At 41.9% G+C, this 25,895-nt stretch overlaps 1 protein-coding gene across 2 annotated transcripts in view; it reads left to right on the forward strand.

The window, feature by feature from the left end:
- The first annotated feature begins 6,378 nt into the window (after positions 1–6,378).
- Positions 6,379–25,895, forward strand: part of Ptpdc1 (protein tyrosine phosphatase domain containing 1) — a 55,808-nt gene continuing 36,291 nt past the window's right edge. For both annotated transcript variants that reach the window (XM_052727852.1, XM_052727853.1), the window contains exon 1: positions 6,379–6,588. The gene's annotated coding sequence lies outside the window, so the exon portion shown is untranslated. The remainder of the gene's footprint in view (positions 6,589–25,895) is intronic.

Raw genomic sequence — 25,895 nt, forward strand, 5'->3', positions numbered from 1 at the left:
TGCCCTGGGCCTCCGTATATGATTTAGAAGGTAATCAATTGTACTGTGGCAAGCTCATTTGCCCTCTTAGTTGAGGGCATCTCCTCCTGGTCAATAAGGCTGATTTATTGCCTTTTGACAATTTTGTATAAAGTCCTGTTAGATAACATTTTTGTGGTAGAAGTTAAACCCGTCCATAAAAATCTCAGGAAGACAATACTGGTTTTAAAAATTACTTAAGAGAACCTCAAGATGAAGAAAATCTCCCACAGTTCTCATTTCCTACAAATCTGTGGCAAGACACTCATTTTATTTAGTGTGAATGTGTATGTGTGTGGATATGCATGTGCCACAGTGTGTGTGTGTGTGTGTGTGTGTGTGTGTGTGTGTGTCAGAAGACAACCTACAGAAGTCAGCTCTCTCCTTCCACCTTGGGGGTTCTGGGATCAAACTCAAAACTGTCAGGCTCAGCAGGAGACATTTTGACCTCTTGAGCGATCTTGCCAGCCCAACAAGACGTTCATTTAAAACCAGTTCTAGAGTTATCCATTTGTGATAACTAAAAGGGGGCTGGAGAGATGGCTAAGTTGTTAAGACTAGTAGTGACTACTCTTCCAGTGGACCCAGGTTCAAGCCTCAGCATCACATGGCAGCTCACAGTCAACTGTAACTCCAGTCCCAGGGGATCCTATGTCCCCTTTTGGCCTCTGAGCATACTGTGTGCACATGGTGCATACACATACATGTAAGCAAAACACTCATGCATATAAAAGAAAAAGAAAAAGAGGTAGAAAAAAATACAAAAGTCCACTTCTCACAGCCACTAAACCTTAATCAATGTAACTTACAACACAGTAATTCTAGAATAATTAAATATAAATAGGTCTATTGAATACATTGCAAGGGAGTTGAGCTGTAACAATATCAATTGCTTGACTAAAAAAATCTTAAAAGTTAAAAAAAATAAAACTATCATGAAATGTTAGAAGAAACTTTGTGAATGTAACATGTTCGTATAGTTTTAGTGGGAGATGTCCTTAAGAAAATGTGAAAGCCTGAAATAAAGGTTGAAAGTCCGGCGCAGTGGTGGATGCCTGTAATTCCAGCACTCTAGAAGAAGAGGCAGGGGGAATCAATGAAACCAGGGAAAATGAGTGTCTTTCCGGGAGGAGGAGACTGTCTCACCTTGGGTGGGCTTACTTCGGTAGTTAGGGTGCTGGACACTCAGTTTTACAAACAAACTGAGCCAATGACCCTGAGTTCTTCTTTAATTTAAATTTCAATTTATTTATTTTATGTATATGAGTGCTTTGCCTGCATGTATATACGTGTACCAACTGTATGCCTAGTGCCTTTGGAGGTCTGAAGGTGTAAGATCCTTTGGAACTGGAGTTACAGCTGGTTGTGAGCTGCCATGTGTGTGCCAGGAATTGAATCCAGGTCCTCTGCAAGAGCAACAAGTGTTCTTAACCACTCAGCCATCTCTTCTGCCCCTGACTCTGAGATCTGGTCTCTCAAACTTATAGAATGAAAGACATGAGGGTGTTTTAAAGGAGTTTGTATTATAGACAGAAAGCCTGAAACAGAGAGAGCTGTTGCAGAAAGTAAGCAAAGCTCCGGAGCGGGCTTGTTGTGGTTTGAATAAGAACGGCCCCCATAGGCTCATATATTTGAATGCTTGGTCATCGGGAGTGGCACTACTTGAGAGGCATTAGGAGGTGTGGCCTTGTTGAAGGAAGTGTGTCACTGGAGGTGGGCTTTGAGGTTTCAAAAGCCCAAGCCAGGCCCAGTGGCGCTCTCTGCCTGCCACCTGTGGATGTTGAACTCTCAGCTACTTCTCCAGCACCATGTCTACCCGTGTGCCTCCATGCTCCCCACCATGATGATAGACTAAACCTCTGAAACTGTAAGCAAACCTCAATTAAATGGTTCTTTTGTTGTTGTTTTCTTGTTTTTTAGAGACAGGGTTTCTCTGTGTAGCCCTGGCTGTCCTAGAACTCACTCTGTAAGCCAGGCTGGCCTTGAACTCAGAGATCTGCCTGTCTCTGCCTCCCAAGTGCTGGGATTAAAGGCATGTACCACCACTGCTTGGCTTGGAAAACTTTTTATTGCTTTGATATCAGAAGTTTATTTTGGTTTCTGTTCAATGACATGAAACTACATTGAGATGGCATTTACAAAAGCTCAGAAAATATTACATACTGAAAAATACTAAATACTGAAAGTCGTGTTTCATCAGAATATAGAATCTCAGTAGATATTATCCCACAGTAAGCTTTAAAAAATAAATCGCCGAGTGGTGGTGCACGCCTTTAATCCCAGCACTCGTGAGTAGGGGCAGGTGGATCTCTGTGAGTTTGAGGCCAGCCTGGTCTACAGAGTGAGTTCTAGGACAGCTAGGGCTGTTACACAGAGAGCCCTGTCTCGAAAAAACAAACAGAAAAGGTGCTGTGGTCATGGTGCTTCTTCGTAGTGACTAAGTCAGTGCCCAAAGAGAGGAAGGAAAAAGAACTTTGTGTTAGGGCTTTTTATAGGACTTCTTATAGTAACTGAATGAGGACTGAGGTCATTTCTGTTGAGATGGGTTAATTCTCGGAGAATATTGCACACTGAGCCAATAGAGGATCCCCAGGCTCTCTATATGTCTTCTTCTGGCCCCACCAGGGAGATAATCACACGCAGTTCATGTGCTGCTCACTCAAGATGAGGAGTAGTCATGCTTTGAAGGCCCCCATGTGTCTGACTCGACTGGTTAACCTGCTGGTCAATAACATGGCCAGTAACATGCACCATGCTAATCACACAGCCTTTGCAGGGGTGGAGTGGTGGTAAATCTGAAGAGTGTGGAACTCGGCTGTCTTTGTTCTCACATTTATGTGACCAGCTATAGTTAGCCTGTGGAAGGGGCTATCACAGTCACTGTGAGAGGTAGATGTCATCGTCTTTGATCACCCCAGGAGGCTCTCACAGTCACTGTGAGAGGTGGATATCGTCATTCTCGATCACCCCAGGAGGCTATCACAGTCACTGTGAGAGGTGGATGTAGTAATGCTTGATTACCCTATATTCAGCTCCTTGTCTATGGGATGATTGGGGAGGTATCCCTTCTGAGATGGGTAGAAACTTATCAGAAGTTGTCCTCAGCGTTTAGTCTGTTACAGTTAGCTGCATTGGAGGCAAGATTACATGATATCCAAGTAATAAAAAGTTTGGACAGTGGTGGCACACGCCTTTAATTCCCAACACTAGGGAGTCAGAGGCAGGTGGATCTCTGAGTTTGAGGCCAGCTTGTTCTACAGATAGAGTTCAAGGACAGCCAGGGCTACACAGAAAACCTTGTCTTGAAAAAAAAAATCAAACAAGTCTCTCCTATACCCCCCAGTATGGTGACAACTCACAAAAGCTGTATCCCCAAAGTACCTGGCATGACTTGCAGTCAACTCTACAGACTAGAAAGTCTATTCTTGCCAGTAGTCCTTACTGCTTATATAACCATGAGGGCCTTTGTGGATCCTGTAAGTTTCAGGAACTTAAGAATTTTCAGTTATTTACTTCCTAGGTCTTAGACATTTTGTTTACTCCCCGAGTCTTAGTAAACATCTCTCTAGGATGCTTCAGTTTGTAAGAAACTGCTGCTACACAACAGCATATTTAAACAGTTCTTATCTCCTATCCCACTATTTTCTCTTAGCAAATAATGTGATTTGGCCTACCTGGTCATTTACCCATCCATTGACTGGGGGCACAGGGCATCGATACTGCCACAAAAGACTGCACACAGGGAGTAATCCCCCCAAAGCAAGGGAGAGAATGGATGCTAGTGGCCAAAGAATACAAATCCCCGGGAGGACAGTGTACAGCTGTTGTGACAGCATACTGCCTAGCCCCTCAGTGTGCTAGTTTGTGCTCTTGTTTACAGCCATGAGTCATATGCTGTCCTTTGATAATAACTCAGCTCAGTACTTGGACTACCATCCTCTTCCTGAGTAGATTCTTTCGAGTCTGCATGGAGATTTAGCTCAGTTATCGTTCCCTAGCAAGTCTTGTCCGATAAGTCTCTCTTCTTCCTCCCTTGAATGGATCCCTTCTCATCCTCACATCCCTTACACAAATAATCTCCACATGTTCATACTATCTGTATACATTTTACAATGTAGCTTAAGTATGTAATAGGCATTGTTTATTAAAGCATAAAACCAGTCCTTCTGCTTCTTAAAAACCCTAAACATAGGCACTATTTGTAACTTGGGATAGTAATAATACCAAGTCAATTTCAATTCTTACTTCCCATTTGACCAAAAATGTTTGTTTTCCAAACACTGCATTGATAATTTAATGTGAAAATCTCGTTTGTATTATATATGCATATGAGACCTGCTTCCTGGGCTACAAGGTGATATTTTTTCCTTATGTTGTTTGTTGATTTTTTTTTTCAAGACAGGGTTTCTCTGTGTAGTCTGACTATCCTAGAACTCACTCTGTAGACCAGGCTGGCCTCGAACTCACAGGGATCTGCCTGCCTCTGCCTCCGGAGTGCTGGGGCTAAAGGTGTTGTGCCACCATTGTCTGGCATTGTCGATTCTTGTTAACTTTAGACAGAGTGAACATTGTTAACTGAGTATACAAAAGTATATTCCTTAGGTTTATGAGCGTGCAACACTGTACAACTAATTCAAATTTAGTATACCTAAAGCCTCTCTGCATCCTAGCTTGTCACTGTTTTCATCCACCAGTGTCACGTGTACCACGAAGGAAGAGACGGCATGAAATAGGAACATATATGTAAAGCACCTAGCACAGGGCACCACAGAGCATACATTTGCCTAGCAACCTGTTCTGCACTAGAAAGACTTATTTCTACCGAGCTGTATGAGTTAATGCAACTTCTTGTAGAGTTTGATACCAAAGATGGAGCAGCAGCTGCTGGATGCCTATCCAGATTCATCCCTCCCTTTTTGGGTGTGGGATGGCCTTCAGCACAGCAATGTGCCTCTCAAAGACATTTCTCAACTACATGAGGCTGTTACTGAGTCTGAGTATATAAGATCTATAATATGGTTACGTTGTTGGGTGGGCTTCTAGAAAGGTCCTTCTATATTAAAATAAGGACATGGTGATTGATGCTCCATCTACCATTTTAACCCATGACACAAATTGGAAGGAAGCCATTTTTTAAGTGACAAAGCAGAACGTTTGGCTCCCTGGGTATAGCCAACTCTTTTATGAGAACAGGGGCATGCCTGTGGGTTCAGGTCAGAATTCTGGAACCTGGGGTTTCTGTTACAAGTCAGCCACTGTTAACTGCAGGGGCCTTGTTCTCGTCCATGGGTTCCACTCCTGGGTGGATTTCTCCAGACCTGGAGTCACAAGAGGATAGGGTGCTGGGAAGGTTTGGACAAAGGGAGGCTAAGAACTGCCAGAGAACAGAAGGAAGCGGCTCTGGTATTACGCAAAATTGACCAGGCAAGAACCAAACAGCTCTTTGAAAGCAGGAGAACTCATCTTTATTAGCAAGCCTATCGGGGCGGGAAAATGCTCTGGAGAGACTTAGGGGTTTCATATAGTATTTATGGGTTTTCAGCATTGGTGTTTCAGCTGCTACAGCACTGTTGGCTTTACATTGATGACTAATTGACCATTTGCAGATGGTCTATGTTTCACGAAACCGAGGGGAAATTTCCACTGTAGTTAAAGCATGTTTACAGAAGCAGATACTGTGGCGGTCAGGAATTCTTTAGCAGAGTGGATCATTGCAGGCACAGTTGTTTCAGCAGACAGCTGGGGAAACCATTTGCTATGACAGCCCTTGCTCTTTTTCTTTTCTTTTTTTCCCCCTCTCCTTAATTCAACTTCCCCTATTAGTTCAGTTCTAGGGCAGAAATTTATATTTAAACTATCATAGTGCAAGTCAATACTTTCATTATATTAATTTTGCACATTAAAGACACTGGATGCACAATATGGGCTTTTCTTCGCTGGGTGCGGCAACGGAACACGTGCATCTGTCAGCGAAGCTCCAGGGCTGTCCTCGCTCCTCCTTCCTCACCTGCGGCGACTGCATCGGTCGGCGCTGGTGGGGAGTCGGTGCCCCTATCTTGCAGGGTCTCCCTCAGGGCCCTGAAAGTCCTCCGGCTTTCCGCGCACCGGCCACGAGCCCACCGCGGGACCACACAGCCCCAGATGGGCCTCCCAGCCGCGCGCGCGCGCAGGTTCGAAACCCCTAGGCGCCATCCCTCGCGCCACGGGCCGCCTCCCGTCGCCATTGGCTGGTGCACGTCACGTGCACAGAGTGACTCTGGCTATTGGCTGGCGGGCCGGGCGCGCGCAAGGCAGCGCGGGTGACGCGGCGTCCTCGGCGGCCGGGCCGCGGAGTGGCCCGTGCGCGCGCCCCGGGGAGACGTTGTGTGGCGCGCCCGGCGGGGAGTCGGTCCTGCTGCTAGTGGCGCGCCCGGCGGGGAGGCCCGGCCCGGCAGGCGGGGAGCGGGAGCGGGGCTGCGGGCAGGCCGGAGCCGCGGAACCCCAGCAGTGCTTGGGCCTCCCGGCCCTAACGTGCGAGCCCGACCCGCCGGCTCCAGGGCTCCGAAGCCGGAGAGCGAAGCGCGCCAAGAGGTTCGGAACCTGCCGCCAGTTAGGCGCCCGCCGAGCGGTCCCCAGACGGTTGTCCTTACGCGGCGGGTTATTAAGGGAGGCGTTTTGTAGGAGCATCCCTAGGGGCGGGGCGGGGGCCAGGGCCGCAGGGCTGCGGGATCCCTTTCTGTCCTGCTCAGTGGGGCGACACTCGGATATCTCGTGAGCAGTTGGATGCCTGGGTGTTTTAGTTGAAATCTCTTGATTAGAAAATATCGGCAACTAATTTTTTTTTTTTTTATTAAAAATACACCAAGCAAGACAGTCACAAGCTGGTATCAGACTAGCACTTTGTGATCTCTAATCCAGACCTATTTCTGCTAGTAAATGAGTCACTTGACCTCGTCCAAGGCACTTTTCTCTGACATGCATTCTCAACACTGATGATGCATGTGTGTTTGTGTGTGTGTGTGTCTGCGTGTGCGTGTGAAGTCTTATATAATACAGGGTCTGTGGCCTTTCAGAGGATTACAACATTGATACACAGTACGTGGGGTATTAAATTTTAATGGAAAAGAAAATATAGTAAAGAAAGGAAGGCCCGGGGTGGGGGTGGAGGGCTTGAGAGACAGTACTGTAGGGAAATAGCTGATCAAATATTCCGCAAGAGTTGTCTATGCTGAGGAACACAATCATACATTGACTGAGAGCTTGAAGAACCTGAGAAGTCATTATCGTGGTGGGCGCTTTTAAGCTGTGTGCACATGTAGACATCCACATATACCCCCCCACCCCACTCCCACCCTGCACATAGCACAATCTTATTTGATTCTAACAACAAAGTGTCATTCTAGTTTTTTGTTGTTGTTGTTGTTTTTCTCTGAGAGAGTGGAAGGCTTGGGAGTGAGTCACCACAATCAGAGCTATTAACTGAAAGAAATAGGATTTAAACACGAATGTATGTCCCCCAAACCACTCACCCAGCATAACGTGGTTTTGGATCTCCTGTTCAGCTGTAGCCAAGTACCCAGGAATTCTACCTGTGGCTTTTTAAAGAGCATGGCTACCCAGGCATTGCTGGAAAACTAGGGCCAGCCTGAAGTTTGCATGAAGCCTCAGATGATTCTCAGCTGGTAACCCTTAGTCCATTTTAGCAATAACTAATTCCTCACCTGATTCCAATGCTTTCATAGGGCTGTGTCCTGGAGACTCAAATTTCCCATCTCAAGCACGGCTTCCATTTTTCTCTTCAAGAGGATGATTTTCTTCAGAAGAAAATCCTTTGTTGGTGGAATCCAAGGGTATGATAGCTCTCCTTTTGGAGGAAGTCCTGACAATTTGAATTTGCTTTCTTACTTTTTGTATGACCTTCCTTGAGTGCTATTGCATATATTAAAACAAAACAAAACAGGTTCAGGGTATTTATTTTAGAGTCAATGTGAATCACAGTTAAACCCTATGAAGAAAAGTTTAAAAACCACAGTTTACCCATAATACCACCAGTCTAACAAAATGATGTTCATGGTCTTTATATTGCTGTATCTTTGTTAGTGACATCTCTGATATCACACAAACTACTCAGGTTCACAAAATTTAGAAAATTCTCAGAGATGAGCTTGAACTTCACAATCCCAAATCTGGAAAAAATCTGAAAATTATTCTGAGGATAAACTTCAAATCACTGTTCTCTTAAAAGCACATTTCAACCCTTTTTCCAAACCAAAACCTGCCCCCGAGGTCCAAAGCTTTTTTTCTTTTTCTTTTTTCCCAGTTCTGATGTAAGCAGTATGGAGGGAGTCTGTTGTGAACAGTGCTAGAAGGAGCTTGGCCGTGCAGATGGCTCTGACAGACTGATTTCAAACTAATCAGTGAATACTAAGTGAATACTGTGAATACTAAGTGCGTTGTGACAGGGGTGAATGGATCGCAAAAAATGGTAATTTAGGTAAGAACTCTTTTGAGTGGCAGGTCTACACAGCCTGGTTCTGGCTGCTACAAAATACTGTCTCTGCTTTTTTTTTTTTTTTTTTTTTTTTTGGTAGATGTAATTCTGAACATTTTTATTAAATAAGAAACACAGAGCCAAATGCAGAGTTAAAAGCCCAGAGATCAGAGCAGTAACCAAAAGCTGAGACCACCTTCTTACCACCAGCTGCCGCTGCTGTCCTTCCCCTGAGAAAGAGCTCTGCTTTGGATCTTTCTGAGAATGAGTAAGCATGAGTCTCTAGACCAGACTTAATGTCTGGATTCTGTAATGCTTATGTAGCAAAGGGAGCTGGCCACCGCAAATTAAGAGAGGACCCACAAACAGTCGTGGGGAGGAAAGAATGTCTTTTTTTTATATGTCTGAGTTATGTCTATTATAGTTCGACTAACATTGTTCTCCACACACCTGCTCCACCTTGTGATTTAGGACATTACCCCTTAAACCAACTTGCCTCTCATATATCTGAGTTCAGAACATTCTTTCATCAGAAAATTTTGAGTACTTTGTACCAGATATTATAATGGTTTAAGCATGCCTTCTATAGCAAATTCCTATGTATTTAAGAACTCTGATGTCACTTGCTCATGGAAACAATTTGCATTTAGATTCACAGCTTTGCAAAGACAGCCTTTGATAGTTTTTATTTATTTATTATTTATTTTTACTACATGGTATGGTGATATTTTATTTGTATTAAAATGTTATTTGTATATTAATAAATAAAGTTGCCCGGGGGTCAGAGCTATTAGCAAGCCATAGGAAAGCAGGGCAGTGGTGGCGTACGCTTGTAATCCCAGCACTTGGTAGGCAGAGCTAGGTAAGTCTCTGTGTGTTCAGGGATACAGCCAGTATTGGATACACATGCCTTTAATCTCAATACCAATCATAGAAAACCTGGAGGTCTATACAGACAGGCTGTGAGGAGGCGGTCATGTGGTTGGGTTTACAACCAATGAGAAGGCAGGACAGGAACTCTATATAAAGACTTTAACACAGGAAGTAGCTCTCTTTTGGAGAGGTAGGACCACCGCAGGAGGAAGGGTAAGGTTTTAGCTCTTAGCTCTGACCTCTTGGCTTTCTTCTTTGCATTGGTTCTGTGTTTCTTATTTAATAAGAAGGTTGGTTACATCTACAACGTGGTTCTAGAGATTTTACATTTCTCCACTGCTTTGAGTCTTCTGTTTTAGGGATTAGTTACCTGTTTTTAAAAACTTGTGTTGTGGCTCTGTTTTTATTTTATTTTGTTCCCAATACTGATTCCTAAGAAGTATAATATAATATTTTATAAATAAAATGTTTTTCTTCAAAGATAAAATATACAGTCAAACTTAGAAAATATCAATAATCAGAGAAGAACATAAAACAAATCTATAATTCATTCTTAATTCTTTGGTGTATATTCTTCCACTCTTTTGTTTGTGTTCTATGTAAAACTGAGAACATACTCTGTATTGTGTGTGTGAACTGTATTATTATTATTATTATTGTAGTGTGTATGTAGAAGTGTGGGTGCACGTGTTAGATCAGAGAACAACTTTTAGGAGTTGTTTCTCTCCTTCTGTGGTAGGATCCAGGGATGGAACTTAGGTCAGCAGGCTTCAGAGGCAACCATTTTTACACCATTGAGTCATCTTGCCAGCCTGTGTATTATATTTTGTGACATATTTTTAATATGATGATACATGGTAAATAAGTATGTTCTTTACTCACATGACTCTAGTTCTTTTTAAATGGCCATTTTGTTCCTAGAATTGGGACTAGAAGAATCTTGTGATACCTTACAAATTCAGAAACATAAACTGCTGACCCAGGAACAAAAGCCTCTGCTCTTTTTCTTTCATTAATTCCTGCCTCATTTCCACGTTCCTAGTCCCAGGACGGTGGGATTCTTTTGGCACCATCCCCGAAGGAAGATTTAGTCAGAAACATAGTCTACACTGTAGCTTTCTTCCAGGGGTAGTTGGTCCTTCTAGAACTTCGTGAATCTGGAAGTTGCAGTTTATTGAAAAGGTGCTCCTATAGCTAAAGCTAGTGGAGGAGGCAGGCTTTATAGGTAGAACAAGAAAAGCAAGGAACGAACCCCAGATTGGTCCTTAGAGGTAGCTGCAGGTTTAGAATGGGGTTTTCTGTGTCTTGCCATTTCAGACGATCTGAATTCCTTCTGATTGGCTGCTGTTGACCACCTGTTTGGAGGACTGGTTCTTTACAAGTTTTGTTTGATAACCTAACATCTAGCACAAGTGACCATTTGGGCTGGGCCTGGCCTATGGGGCCTAGTACAAGAGCACAGTCTAAAACATTGACTTCTTGCAGGTTTTTTGTTTGTTTGTTTTTTGAGACAGGGTTTCTCTGTGTAGCTTTGCACCTTTCCTGGAACTCACTCTGTAGCCCAGGTTATTCTTGAACTCACAGAGATCCGCCTGCCTCTGCCTCCTGAGTGCTGGGATTAAAGGCGTGCGCCACCACCGCCCAGCCACTTCTTGCAGTTTTTAAACTACCACCCTCATTATGTGAATTGAATATACATATGTTGACTATATTATCCTTTTCTCCACCCACACCTCAATGCTAGGAACCAAATCCAGGGTCTGGGGCCTATTAGAAAAGTACTGTATCAGTGAGCCATGCTCCCAGCCACTAAGTATTTTTAACTGAGTCTAAGAATGGATGGTCTTTGGATATCTACAGATATCCAGGCCATCGTGAGCCTTTGAAGAAAGATGACTAATTAACTTTAATAAATTATTTCAATCATCTTAACAAAATAATAAAATATAAAAAGTTATATAGTGTAAAATGTAGAAACATAAGAAAAAAGATTTTTCTTTCCTTTTTTTTTGTGACTTCCTGAGTGGTTTATTGAGCACAGGTGTTGAGGATGGGGTAGCATCAGACTGCCCCATTTTCATAGTAACCCAGGCTCAGTTATAGGCTACAGGTTGTTGCTTCATCAGTGTCAATTAGTAAGCTAAATTTAAAAGAATTGGCTTTTCCAAACATTAAGTAACATTATATTGAAGTTGTGACTTAAAAAACAAGAATGTTAAATCCACAGGTGAAAAACAGCAGTCTGAAATGTCAGCTCTGAATCTTGTCTAAATTGTTTAAGCAGGCAGCACCCGTCTGGAGAGGAAAGGTAGAGGAGCCTGCCCACTTCTGTACAGGTAGCCTCCATACTGTCTTTGGCATATGTGGGTCCAGCCCCAGGCTGGGTGCATGACTAAAGAGGTGGCACAGGGTGGGGCCAAGCCTCGAAGCCAGAGCAAATGAAGAAAGAAGGTCCTCCCTGGCATTTCCACACTGTGGCAGCTCGGAGGTGTTTCCTGCCTGCCCAGCCCCTGTTGTGGCCAATTTCAGGTCTTGGGCCTGAGTTTATGGTTACTGCAGATCTGCTATTGCTCAGCTCCAGGCACTTATTCCCAGTCCTTAGAATCCAAGGGAGAAAGCTGGCCCCATGGCCTCAGGCTGGGGGTGGAGGGGAAGGAGGGTTAGCTCAGACCTCAAAATCAGCTGTTGCTCCTCAGAGCTGGGGCTCAGCACACAGGAGAAAGAGGTACAGCCAGAGCATGGATGTGGTCTCAACTGTGCAGAAGGCAGGCAGGGTGCAAGTGAGGGCATGTGCGGCTGCTAAGAGGCCTGGACTGCTGCATGGCCAGGCCCTTTCCTATGCACATTTATGTTTACCTTCTGCGTAGAGACTTTACATTTGACTTCCTTTGACTTCTGTATTTTTTGTACCATTGTACATTGATTTTTCATATGTTAGCATATTGCCAAAATAGTATGCTATAGTAAATGCCAGCACGTATCTTTCCCAGTTCCTCTTACACGAGGTTTCCTATATGCTGATTGTCCTAATTAGTTTATCATTATTGTTGTCATTTCCTGAATGCTTCTCATTTTTCTGGTTCTTTGAGTCAGTGGCCTATTTTGAACAAGCTTACCTTCTCTATGTCCTATTGAACACTGTTAATCGGCTGCTATGTCTGTCTTTCTACCCAGTAGCTGGGTAAGTTTCAGTCATGAGTCTGTGTACCTAATTCATAAAGGTCCTATGGTGCCACCATCCTAGCCTGACTGACTGTGAGGTAAGGACTGTGCATAGTAGCTGACTTTAGTTCAGGGTTTGCTTTCCTTTGAGCAGAAGCTTCTTAGAAACAAATGTGAAGAACCACAGGGCAGGGCCTTTCTCTGTGATTACTGTGTTCTTCCTGATGCACACGGGAGAAGTATTCTCATTTAGATCCTTCTCTCTTATCTGACGCAGATGATTGATTCCATGGTTCAAAATACGGAAAATAGCAGAATGTTACTCATGATTTGTGGATTTTTAAAGGATAAATGCCCACGATGATTTAAAATGATATAAACATATGGAGACTAATTGTACTCTTAGCCCATACCTCCCATTTCTGTTTTCTTAGTGATTATTATTTAGATCAGTACAAACCTCCTTGGCAGATAAACTCCTCAAATTAATGAACACAGAAATAAAGTTCAACTATTTATCTATATTAAAATTTAGACTTCTGAATGTTTATTTTTAGAAAATTGACTTTTCTAGGTGATGTCAAATTATAGAATAAAATGTTCTTTTATTGTGTAACTTAAGAAGAGGGGTTGGGGAGATGGCTTTGTGGGTAAAGGGCTTGCTGTGTAAGCATGAGGATCTGAGTGTGGGTCCCTGATCTCAAGGTAAGTAGATGAGGGGGCATATGCCTTTAGTAATGTCAGTGCTCCTGCAGCAGGATAGGAGTGGAGACAAGACAGTCGTGGGAGCTCACAGATGGGTTAGTCTGGCATAACCAGCAGTAAACAAAAGACCTTCTCCAACAAGGTGGAAAGCAAGGAACCATACCTGAGTTTGTTTTCTGACCGCCATCATGTGCTGTGGCACATATGTATCTGCACACACGTAGGTTAAAACAAACATATTTCCTGGAACAGAGTCAATTCTGTGTTGGACATGTGGAGATCTTAGCGCCCAGTACAGCCTGTTATAGACTACCCTTAATTCTTGTTGATTCTTGAGATCATATTCAAATCTTATTTCTCTTGATTACAGCAGCCCTTTGAATGTCTACATTCATTAATCCGGGGGTATAGTTTCTCATCCCTTTTACTAAGCACTTCCTTTTTAAAACACAGACTATTTTATTCATCCTTGCACCCTACCATCCTGCATCTCATGACTTTTGTGGTGCCTGTTAAGGGCTTGAGTATTTATCAGATTGAATTGGCTCATGCGTGCCTGTCACATGGTCTCTTTCTCTCTGAACATGTACTGGTTTGTCTATGTCCTTTTTGACCCATGTTTGTGTATGTGCTGTTTTCCTACTTTGGAAAATTAACCTGCCCAATTTTATGTTATCAAAAGTTGGAAAACCTGCAGGAAGTAGCTGAGTAGCCTGAGATGACTGCTGTGCATGTGAGGGGTTGTTGCTGCTGCTGGCCAGTGATGGCAGTGTTGCACTGCTCATTCTTTTCCTCGGCCTGCCCAGCTTTGCCTGCCATCAGAAGTGCTTGCTTTGGCCTGTTCCTGTGACATCTTTGTCTGCTAGGTTCTGAGCCCTTCTCTGCTCTGTAGCACTACAGGATGATCTAGGCTCATCTGGATATTCTCTGCTCTAGCCCTAAAACAAGTCATTTCAACAAGGGTCCCTGGGTCCCATTGTTGGAGAATGGTATTAGAAACCAGATTTGCTCTGATGTGCTCATCACAATCAGGTAACCATCTGTGACCAGAGTTATAAAGTATATATACTTTATATTATTAGTGGGATATATATTGACTTGTATAAACCTACATGCCTGTATTGTAGTGATTTCCCGTTATTTGTGGCTTCAGTTATCTAGTTAACCATAGTTTGAAAATATGAAGTGGAAAATTCCAGAAATAAAAAATGTGTAAGTTTTAAATTGCATGCCATTCTGAGCGACATGGTGCAGTCTTGCCCCCTCTGCTCTCTCCTGCCCTGGACATGAGTCATTCCTTTGTCCAGTGTACTCGTGCTGTGAATGCTCCCCACTCATTAGTCACTTATTCATAGGCTGTCACAATACTGTCTTCAATTATATAACAATGCATGTGTACCTTTGTGTAGCAGGCTAATGGCTTATCACAGTGCCTGTGTCCTTCACCTCACTTTATCTAATCGTGTAGGCATTGTATTATCTCACACAGTAGATAGAATATAATAAGGTATTTTCAGACAGCTACCTAACTATTAGCAGCATAATTATAATTGTTCTATTTTATTAGTTATTGTTAATCTTTCATTTTGCCCATTTTATCAAGTATTTTATAGTAAATGTGTATGCATTAAAAAGAGCAGAGGGCATCTGTAGTTGTTACTATGCATGGTTTCAGACATTCACTGAGGAGCCTTGAAACATGTTGTTGCAGGTAAGATGAGACTATTCTGTTAAGCTTACCAGGAATTCCCACAGTGTGCCAGATTAATGCAGACACTTATGCAGAAGGTTCACTTCTTCCTCATTTACCTGTAACTTCCTAGTTCACAGTTGGTGTTACTCCTACATTCAGCATCTCTTCATGGATATTTTCTAGTTGGTGTCCATGAACTATACTAGGATTGCTAACGTGACCTCCATAAGAAACATTACCCAGTGTGTATGGATAGTTCCTTCTCTGTTTCCATTCGTTTCCAAAGGTACTTGGAACTTTCTTCCCATCTCCTCCGTGAGGTTCTGTCCTGCTTTTGTAATGTAGTTAAATTCCTTTGCCTTAGTCTGAGGTCTGTGCTGAAACCCATCCCCATTTGGGGATTTTTAAAAATTTTTAAAAATCTTGGATTTTAAAAAATGTTAGTAGATATTTTTTTTGTGTTGTGAAAGCCCATGGTTCTTGATAAGTAGATTAACATATATTTATCATGACACTGATAGATAAAATAGTTTCTTGGTCCTGAAAATAATCTGTGCTGTAATTGGTCAGCCCTCTGTCCTGAAAACCCTTGCAGAAACTGACCAGTTTTCTGTCTGTGTAGTTTCTGTCTTTTCCAGAGAGTCTATAAATGTTATTCATATATACATACACACATATGTATACATGTATGTACACACACACTAGAATTTTCACTTAGCACAGTCCCAGAACACATGTAGAGATCAGAGAACTTTCTTGTAGGATTTACCCATGCTGCTCAGATAAACAGCTCTTTCATTTTGGTCACAGAGCAGCATTCCTAGTACGATGTGACATCACGGCTGCCCCTGGCTTGTGCCATCATAGGTAATGCTGCTGCAAAGATTCATGGGCAGGTGTCTGAGTGGATATAGTTTTCACATCAGCTGGAAACATGGTTCCTTGATTTCATGCTAACACTGTGTGTTTAGCTGGATAAGCAACTGCTGAACTCTCCTTCATTTTGTATTTATTTCACCAGCAGTAAAGGAGTGTTCCCATTTCTCTCTCTCTCTGCCAGCGCTTGGAGTTATTGCTGGACTTAGTGTCCACTCTAACTTTTAGTTGATATTATCAGTGCATTGTGTACACGTGTGCATGCCATGGCACGTATGCAGGGGCGAGGACAACTGGGAAGTCCATTCTCTTTCACATGTCGGGCTTATGCAGCAAGTGCTTTTGTCTGCCAAGCACATTAACAGCCCAGAACCTTTTTTTCCCTCTTCATTTTAACCATGCTAATTCATGTTTAGTGGTATATCATGGCTTGTTTTTCTCTTCCCCTATATTGAGTGCACTGCCAAATGCCTGTCTAAATGTTCTTGATGATGTGTCTGTTTTAGTTCTTGGACCATTTTTTTAAAGTTAACAAACAAACTGATGAACTTCATTTTTGTATATTCATACATGTAATTGATTCTACTTTGTTCTTATTTTTCCTCGTCTTTTTTATATCAAAATTTTGTTTGTGATTTAAAGGTCAAACAGTGCAGTAATGTGTGAAGGGAATACAGTGTAACATATTCTATCTTTGTTCTGAACCTAAGTCCCTCAAAAACTGTTGTCATTGTTCCCCACCTAGTAATACAAATGGCATTTTTCTATTGTTTTGCAATTTTTTTCATATAGTTATGTGAAAAATCATTGTACTGCAACTTGATTTTACCTTTTAACTTGTTACAGCCAAATTTCCAGGTCATTATGTATTAGTCTGATTAAAAATGTAACTTATTTGTATTCTGTGAGTATTGCATGCAATAATTTTTAAAAATAGGGGTTTTTTGTCTTGCTTTTTTTTTTTTAGTTCTTGCTATGTCACTCATGCTAGCCTTGAACTTGCAATTCTCCTGCCTCTGCCTCGTGAGTGCTGGGATCATAGACATGTACACTACACCCAGTCTATGCTACCATTTACTCAAGTTTTCTTAATTAAAAATATTCTAATTATTAACAGTTTACTTTTTACAACAAAGATAATAGTGTTTTAAATTAACTTGTTGGTATAAATTGTATAAATTGGATGCATGGCCTTTATCATTGTGTAATTTACAGATACTTTCTCCCACTCTGTTTCTTCTTCTCATTCTTAACATCTTTGACTGAACAGAAGTTTGAAACTTTTTTCCATCTATTGAAAATATTCTTTTCTCATACAATATATCTTGATTACAGATCTACAGCCCCTCCCTCTGCTCCTCCCAGTCCATCCTCCCTGTCCCCTCTGGATTCACTCCTTTTTTGTTTCTCACTAGAAAAGAACAGGCTTCTAGGAGATAACAACCAAACATGACAAAATAAGATGTAATAAGATGAAACAAAAACTTCACATTGAAGCTGGACAAGGCAACCCAACTGGAGGAAAAGAGCCCCAAGGGCGGGTACAAGAATCAGAGACCCACACATTCATACACTCAGGAGTCCCATAAAAACACTACGTTGAAAGCTATAATATATACGGAAAGGACCTGGTGCAGAACTGTGTAGACTGTGTTCTTACTGCTTCAGTCTCTGTGAGTTCATATTGGGTCTTGTTCTCCTGGTTTCCTCCATCCCCTCTGGCTCTTAGAGTCTTTCTGCCTCCTCCCTATGTTTACTCAATTCCCTGAGCTCTTAGGAGAGGGATTTGATGGAGACAGCCAATTTAAGCTGTGTGTTCAAGTATGAAGGTGAATACAAAGAGTGATAGAGGATATTCTTCATTCCTGTGATCTTAGGAAAACACTGGGTATCTCAGTATTAAGGATGATGTTAGCTGTGATTAAAAGCAAAACAGTTTTCTTAGATTTAGACTATTCTTTTCTAGTTTTGGGTATATACACATTTTGTCCTAAATGCTTGATAGAGTTTGCTAGTGAAACCATTTGAGTCTGGTATTGGGGGAGGACTGATGTGGTCAGATGTTTGATAAGTCAATTTCTTTTTTAGGTACCATGACATTGATATTATCTGTATCTCTTTAAGTGGGTTTTGGTAGTTGTGTTCTTCAAGGAATTGGCTGAGTTCTATTCAAATGACAATATCTGTAGATCAATACTTCTTCCTAGATTTCCTTTATTGTCTTTTGATGTCCACGGGGTTAATAATGATAATCCATCTTTTATTCCTGGTACTGATAATGTATAGGCAGCATATAGTTCAATCTTTTACTTTATATCCATCACTGCTTTTGGATTAGATGTGTGATCCATTTGCATTTATTATAATTATTGATAAATCAGAACTGTGCCTGCTATTTCTCTATTTTATATACCTTGTGTATTTTGTATTCATTTGTTCCTTGAGTCCTGCCTTCTTTTAGATTTTTCTTTCAGGCCCTTTTGATTTCCTTGTTCATTTTCTCTCTTTTGAGTAATTTTTTAGTGCTTGTTCTGGAAAGTACAGTTAGCTTCTTACTTGAAGACATCCTGTTTACATTAATACTAATTTAATTTCAATACTATGTGAAAGTTTTCTCCAGTGTACTTCCCTTTTCCTCCCCCTTATTTATACTGTTATTATCATAAAGTACATCTTTACATGATGTAACATTACCAATTCATTTTTATTGTTATTACCTCATGTGGATGTCTTTAAGAACTGGTTAAAAAAAAGAATTACATCTATAATTACCTTTCTTGGTGTTCTTTACTTTTTTCATGTAGATTTGAGAGTTAACCCTTTAGTGACCTTTTATTTCAATTTGAGAGACTGGCATTTCTTTTGGGTCACATCTGCCAGCAAAAATTTCTCTCGGGCTTTTTTCTGCTTTGTTTTAGCCTGAAAATGTATAGATTTCTTCTTTACATTTGAAAGAGTGTTTAGCTGGACATAAAATTTGTAGTTGAACATCTGTTTCTTTCAACACTGAAAAATGGTCATCCCATTCTATTTTGACTTCATCTTTTATTTATTCATTTTTATTTTATGTTTTTTTTGAGACAGGGTTTTCCTGGGTAGCCCTGGCTGTCATGGAACTCTCTGTGTAGACTGGGCTGGTCTCAAACTCAGAGATCTGCCTGCCTCTGCCTCCTGAGTGCTGGGATTAAAGGTGTGCATCATGATTGCCCAGCTCTGATGTCATCTTTTAAAAAGTCTTATTCAGAGTGTGTATGTGTGGGTGATGTGGGGAGCAGGAGAGGCATGTGTGCCCTAGTGCACATGAGGAGGTCAGAGGACGGCTTTATGGAGTCATTTCTCTTTCAGCATTTCTGTGGATTCCTGGGTTAAACTCCAGTCACCAGGCATGTGCAGCAAGCATCTTTACTCACTGAGCTATTTCACTGGCCTGTCATCTTTTCTTGTTTTTCTTCCTCCCTCCCTCCCTCTCTCCCTCCCCCGTCTCTCTCTTTCTTTCTTTCTTCCTTTCTCTTAGACAAGGTACTATTGTGCAGCCCTCCCTGACCTGGAACTTGCTATGTAGACCAGGCTGGCCTTGAACTCATAAAGATCTACCTGCTTTGGTCTTCCGAGTGCTGAGATTGAAGGTATGTGCCACCACACCTGGCTCGAGTACCATCTTTTTTGATGAAACGTAAGTCCGTAACTTTCATGGTTGCATTCTGGACTAAAGCCCTCTGTTTGATTTCCGTTGTCCCTTCACATTCATATGCTTTCTGCCCTCCAGAAGCTTGCTAAGATAGTTGGCCTACTCCTGCTCCTTGTTCTGTGTGCTTACTTTAAAAAGGGTGTATATTTATCTTGGTGTGTGTGTGTGCACACGAGAGTGTATGTGTGCATGCATGTGTGTGCATGCCTGCCTGCCCGTCTGTCTGTGTGTCTGTGAGTTTATGTCATATGTGTGCAGGTGCCCATGGAAGCCAGAAGAGGGCACTGGATTCCCTGAAGCTGGAGCTACAGGCAGTTGTGAGCTGCCTAATGTGGGTGCAGGGAACTGAACTTGGGTCGTCTGGAAGAGCAGAAAGCTCTGTAGCCCCCAGTGTGTGCTTAGTCTTTAAAAAAAATTCTGCAACAATCTTTTACCATGTTCTCAGGAAGAAGGAAAGGCTCGTATATGAGCTTAGCTTAAAGCAGATGTCCTGTGTGTCTTGCTGTGGAAGGTCTGACCTCATTCTGGGAAGCCCTAGGAAAACATTCCTGCCATATTTTTAAGTCACCCAGACTTGTAGCCCAAGTGCTTGTAATGTATTTCACATATTTTCTTGTCAGGAATTAAAGTGGTAAACAGTCTTCAATCCTTTCTAGTCTAGAAATGAGTAGTCACAAATAAAGCAAATAATGAGCCATGTTAAGCTTTTCATGATGAACACTAGTTGATTGAAAAAAGTTTAATATCACCAAGTATGTAAAGATACGCATATATATGTGTTACATAAGTATATATATAGATATATCACTATATATTAAAAGGAATATCTGAATAATGAACATGATAGCAATTCACATAATGGTGTTCAAAGAGGTATGGTATCTGGTACTTAGCCAAACAGTAGCCCATGTTTTGAGCAGCCTGGTTTTACTGACATCAGCCTGATAGCAATTTCCTAATTTCAGGAAATTTGGTTTAAGATAGAAACTTGGTAACTACATTAATACCCAAGTCTCACTCAGGAATATTAGCCAGTTTCGTGATTTAATTGAGGATATGGGACTTCTCAGTATATTCCATGATATTATGGGGATTGGCTCAGAAACTGTAAAAAGATGTTTAATGTTGACAGCTAAAGAAATCCAGGAAGCATTTCTCAATGACACACTCTTAAATACCTGCTGTTAGGTCTGTGTAGACTGCTTACCTAGTACAGTGGTTCTGAGTGTGTGAGCATCACGGGGGCCAGTTACAAGTAAGATTCTCAGCCTCATGACCTTCTGAGTCTGAAATGAGGGTGGAGGCAGGCAAACTGAGTTTTTATAACATTTAACTAGTTTCTTTTTTATTTGTGATACTGACGGTTGTGTAAGACATAGGCTGTACTCCTGAGCCATAATCCCCAGCCCACCCATATCATTCTGATGGGTATTGAAGTGGGAACTGTCTATCTTGATGATGAAGTATCTGTGCCTTCATCTGAGATTGGGTCAGACCTGGAGGGTAACTTGCCAGGCGTAGTTACTAGCAGGAAAAGGTAGGGATAAGGAACGGCTGCAGCTAGGCTACCAGTGAACCTTATTTGTTTTGTCATGAAGTGTTTTCAGAAGACTATGACTCCAGCAGCATCTTTCTTGAAATGATGAAATAGGAGTGTTCCTGAAGTGTTGTTTTTTCCATGGTGTGTGACTTGCCTCCTGGGAGCCTTGCAGTCTTCCCTAAGGTGCAGTTAAAGTGTGAGATCACAGAAGCCAGTGAAGTTAATAGTAAACTGCCAGATAGATTATATTTTTAAGATGGCCTTCAGCCCTGCCCCTGAGGACTATAGGAGGCTGCTTTAATAGTGTCTGAGCCTACATAGACCTAGGTAAACCTTTACTCAGCCCTACAGGATAAGGAGATGTGAGTAAAATATATAATTGGCTTTTGGGGAAGGATCTTAACAGGGAGGAAATATGGGCTGGGGCTGAGAAGAAAACAGATTCAATCCCTTAAGGAATTAGAAAAAAACACAAATTTGTCAGATGAAAGATTCACCAGAAATTAGAGACCTAACTATGTTCAGGAAAACATCGGAGAAGATTATGATGCTATTCCCTGCATTTTCATTGTTCTGTCACACAGCTATGTTCTTGGTGCCACTGAGACAAATGAGGCATGATTCCAGCTCCTACTTTATGGGAAAATGGAGATTCTTATTTAAGTGGTGGTAGCAGGTACCGTTACTGGATGTTCTTTTGTTCACTCCTCTAATCCCGAGTCCTTACTATATGCTGGGTTCTAGAAGTGCAGACGTTGGCAAAGGAGATCCTCCTCAGCAAATGTGTTTTCTATAAGTAAATGCTATAGTATTCTAGAATATTTTTTATCATGATCCTATTAATAAGTGAGAATGTCTTGAATTTTAAGGTGGGTTATGTAGAGGGTTTTTGGAAGTAGAGTGACATGCTAGGCATGGAAGCATGTACTTGTGATCCTAGTACTTGGGAGGCAGAGATTGAGGGTCAGGAGTTCATGGTACATGGGTCAGCTACATGGCCAGGAACCTAGGGGGTGGAACAGGGAGTGGACTGTGGTGGCTTGAGTGGGAACATCCCCCATAGGCTCCGATGTTTGAATACTAGGTCCCCGGCTGGTAGGTGTAGGAGGTTTGGCCTTCCTGGAGAAAGTATGTCACTGGAGGCAGGTCTCTGGAGTTTAAAGACTCACACTCTTGCACATTCTCTCTGCTTCTTGCTGCCGCTCAAGGTGTGAACCTCGGCTTCCTGCTTCTGCTCCCATGTCTAGGCTCTGCCATCATGAACTCTTATCCCTCTGAGACCATAAATCAGACTCTTATATACATCGCCTTGGTCATGGTGTGCTATCAAAGCACTGGAAAGGTAACTAATACATTACTCCATGGCCAAAATAAATGAGTCTTCAGACCATGAAAAGCAATGGAGGAACCTTAAATGCACATTTGTAAGTGCAAGGAGTCTATTGCAGAGGCTTCCCACTGTGTGTGAGCCTAGCATTTTGGAAAAGGCAAAACTGGAGAGTAGTAGGAAGTTCAGTGGTTGCCAGAACCTGGGAAAGGGAAGGTTGAATACGAAGAGCATATGAGGATTTTTAAAAGCGTAAACTACCCCGTAGAGTATTATAAGGGTAGATTTTTCTAAACTTATAGAATGCACACCAGCAAAAGAGAAGCTTAGTGTGAGCTAGGGACTTCGGGTGATAGTGATGTGCCAGTTTAGGCTCACTAGTTGTAGTCACAACTGTCCTACTCTGTAGATTAATGTCAGTCATATGAGATGCTGTATTGGGAAGTAGAAAAGGGCCCAGGGCAGATGGGAAAATTTCTTACTTTAACTCTTTTTCTGTATGCCTGAAACTTCTCTAAAAACATTGTCAGGGCTGGAGAGATGGCTCTTGCAGAGGACCAGGGTTTAGTTCCCAGCACCCACGTGACAGCTCACAACTGCCCACAGCTCTAGTTCCAGAGGATCCAAGACCCTCACCTGTCCTCTATGGGCCCCTGCATACATGTGGTGCATATATACTAAGGCACAAACACATTACATAAACTTTAAAATAAATAATCTAAAAATAATTAAGTCCAGATGGTGGCAAGATGGTTCATGGGCAGAAGCACTTGCTACTAAGCTTGCCAACCTAAGTTTAATCCCTGGGATCCACATGATAGCAGGAGAGAACCAACACTACAAAGTTGTCCTCTGACCTCCATGTGTGTGCTGTGCATACACAATAAATGTAAAAAATAAAAGCCTATTAAAAGGAGAATAACTGTGATATCTCATGTAATAGGGTGTGATAAGGATTATATGAGATAAAAATACATAAGGGAATTGGAATAGTTTCTGACATGGAGTGAGCTAATATCATTTGGTTATTATCATGTTATGAATGGGCATAAAATATGTTTCCATTTGAACCATTTGAAATATGTTTCCATTTGAAACACCATAATGTTTACATGGCTCGGATAAATTCATTCACATTCTTGAGCTTCTGTGGTTATTGTCTGGAATCTTACCATACTGACACTGTTGCCCATAAGAGTGGACACAAGACCTCACACATCAGAATGACCGAGAGTGTAAATTGGTAATACATGAGTGTTGTGCTGCTCCAGAACTCACTTTGGAAGTGGGGACAAGAAGGGATCTGTTCTGCCACAGGTACCCAGGTGATCCTGATACATTTCCAAGGTGGAGTGCTTGAGCTGGGAACATCAGGGAAAGCTTAGAGCCTTTGCTCAGCAAAGCACCTCACAAATTCTTTCTAAGGAATCCGCAAGCCACCAGTGCATCCAGAAAATAGAAGAGAGAGCTGGGGTTCTTCAGTAGCTCACAGCATAGTCTCTGGGAAGTGAATTCATTAGAAAGTAGAACATTACTTCCTGACTGTTCTCCTTAGCCTCATGAGTAATAGTTCACCACTGTACTCAAATTTTAAGTAGTAGGTACTAATTAGTGAAATGTGTGACTAATTCCAAACATTTGAGTCATGGGGGGAGGCTTTTAGGGATAAAAGAACTGTAGGATAGAGTGAGCAAAACACTTGTCATTGAGTCAGGAAGTGGAGTTACATAATGTGCGATCACAGAGTGAAATGTCAGGATTAAAATTGAAACTCTCCTTGTTCTGTAGCTAGGCATATGAATAAATTAGTTGTGAATGGAGCTAATGTTTTCTTAAGACTTCTTGGAAGCTCAGCTGTTATGACTACTAGCCGGACAATTAGACAGGTAATGCAGAGAACCTCTTACAAACTATTTAAGGGAGGAGCAAAGTATAACCTAGGAAGGGAATGGACAAAAATTACAGTATTGTTTGCAAGTCAAATAATAAGCATTTACTCTGTGTCAGGCATTGCTCTAGACATGTTTACACATGCACATACACACAATCTTTCTCTTCCTTACAACCTATGAAAGTCCATATATAATCCTCATTTTGCAAGAGAAAGCAAAGCTTAAACCAGTTCATATAAATGGCAGTTGGATAATTAAGATTCAAACACAGAACTTTGACTTTATGTTTAAATCTTGATTTTTTAATCAGCAATTATGTATAACTACTGTGTTTTTATGCAAAGAAGCACACAGTAGACATTATTTCAGAGATCCGAGATTTGAGTTTCAGAGATAAGTGGAGAGATTTCTGCTCCTAACACATAAATAAGGCAAATGTGTCATCTTACCTTAACTCAAATTTTAGACAACCTTATAAAAAATGATTGGAAAGCAGGCAGCCATGGCTTCAGTCTCTTAAAGATGTAAACACGGTGACTTTAAGGTTGCACCAGCTGCCTCCCTGACTTGGGCTTACAGAGGGGACAAGGCCTTCCCAGAGATGCACAGAGGGCTGAACTCAGTGGAACCAAAGTAGCTAAAATTTGCATAGTTAAGGTCTCTGAGAGAGGGGAGGGAGACCCACCAGAGAACATCCTCAGAGCTTTGCTGAATTGCAGAGTCTGGTGAGTACTGATCTGTACAAACCATCTGAGACCAGGAAAATGCAAGAAGTCAGGGAACTTGTCCCAAGTAGTTCTCTGTCAGCTATCGTGGGAAGGACTCTGGACACCTGGGGCAAATCCATAGGAAGGTTAGCCTTAGTAGTGTGTCTAAACTAGCCCAAAGTCAAGGCCAGGGAGCAGCCCCTACAAACATTTCAAAGAAAATTTCTAAAGAATCCAATGAACTCCTTTAGTAAGTCAAGACCTGCTGGAAAGGTAACCAGGGTTTCCTTGAGAAAGGTGGATGAGATGGGGCTCAAACAGGGAAACAAGAGGGAGGGCTGCAGGTACATGGGCAAAGAGGAAAGCTTTGATTTCTAAAGCGGAGAAACTGAGGCAACCATATTCCCAGATCAGGGCAGATTGACAGCCACAGTGAGAAAGGGTTCTGCATAGCAGTGTACTGTAGGCTGAGCAGATGCAAGAAGAGCTGATTCTGTTGTCAGATACTGAAAAGTCTGTTTCTCAAGTGGACTTTTTATTACATATCTCAGACTTGTGAGAATTGACAGTGTAACTCAAGTTATTAGACAGTAATTAAAACAGTCAGACTTTCAATTCTTCTATACTATTTGTTTGGTTTTGGTGGAGGCGTTTTGCAGTGAGAGGGATTGAACCCAGCCTCCAGCATGCTGAGCAAGAGCACTAGCACCAAGCTGTCTCCCCAGTTAGTACCCTGTATCGACAGAGATGTGCTGCCAGAGCTCAGATCTTAGTGCTACAGTACAGCCAAGAGTTTTGGTTGGTTGGTAGGTTGGTTGGCGTTTTTTTGCTGGTTTTGAGACGGTGCCTCACTTCGTAGCCTCAAATTTGAGATCCTCTTGCCTGCCTCCCTTGTGTGGCTGGCCCTTTTGAGGACACCAATCTGTGTGCTGTCCCAGCCACAC

The sequence above is a fragment of the Peromyscus californicus genome, unplaced genomic scaffold (genome assembly GCF_007827085.1).
Source record: "Peromyscus californicus insignis strain IS unplaced genomic scaffold, ASM782708v3 Scaffold_8__1_contigs__length_139910024, whole genome shotgun sequence".
Lineage (NCBI taxonomy): Eukaryota > Metazoa > Chordata > Mammalia > Rodentia > Cricetidae > Peromyscus > Peromyscus californicus.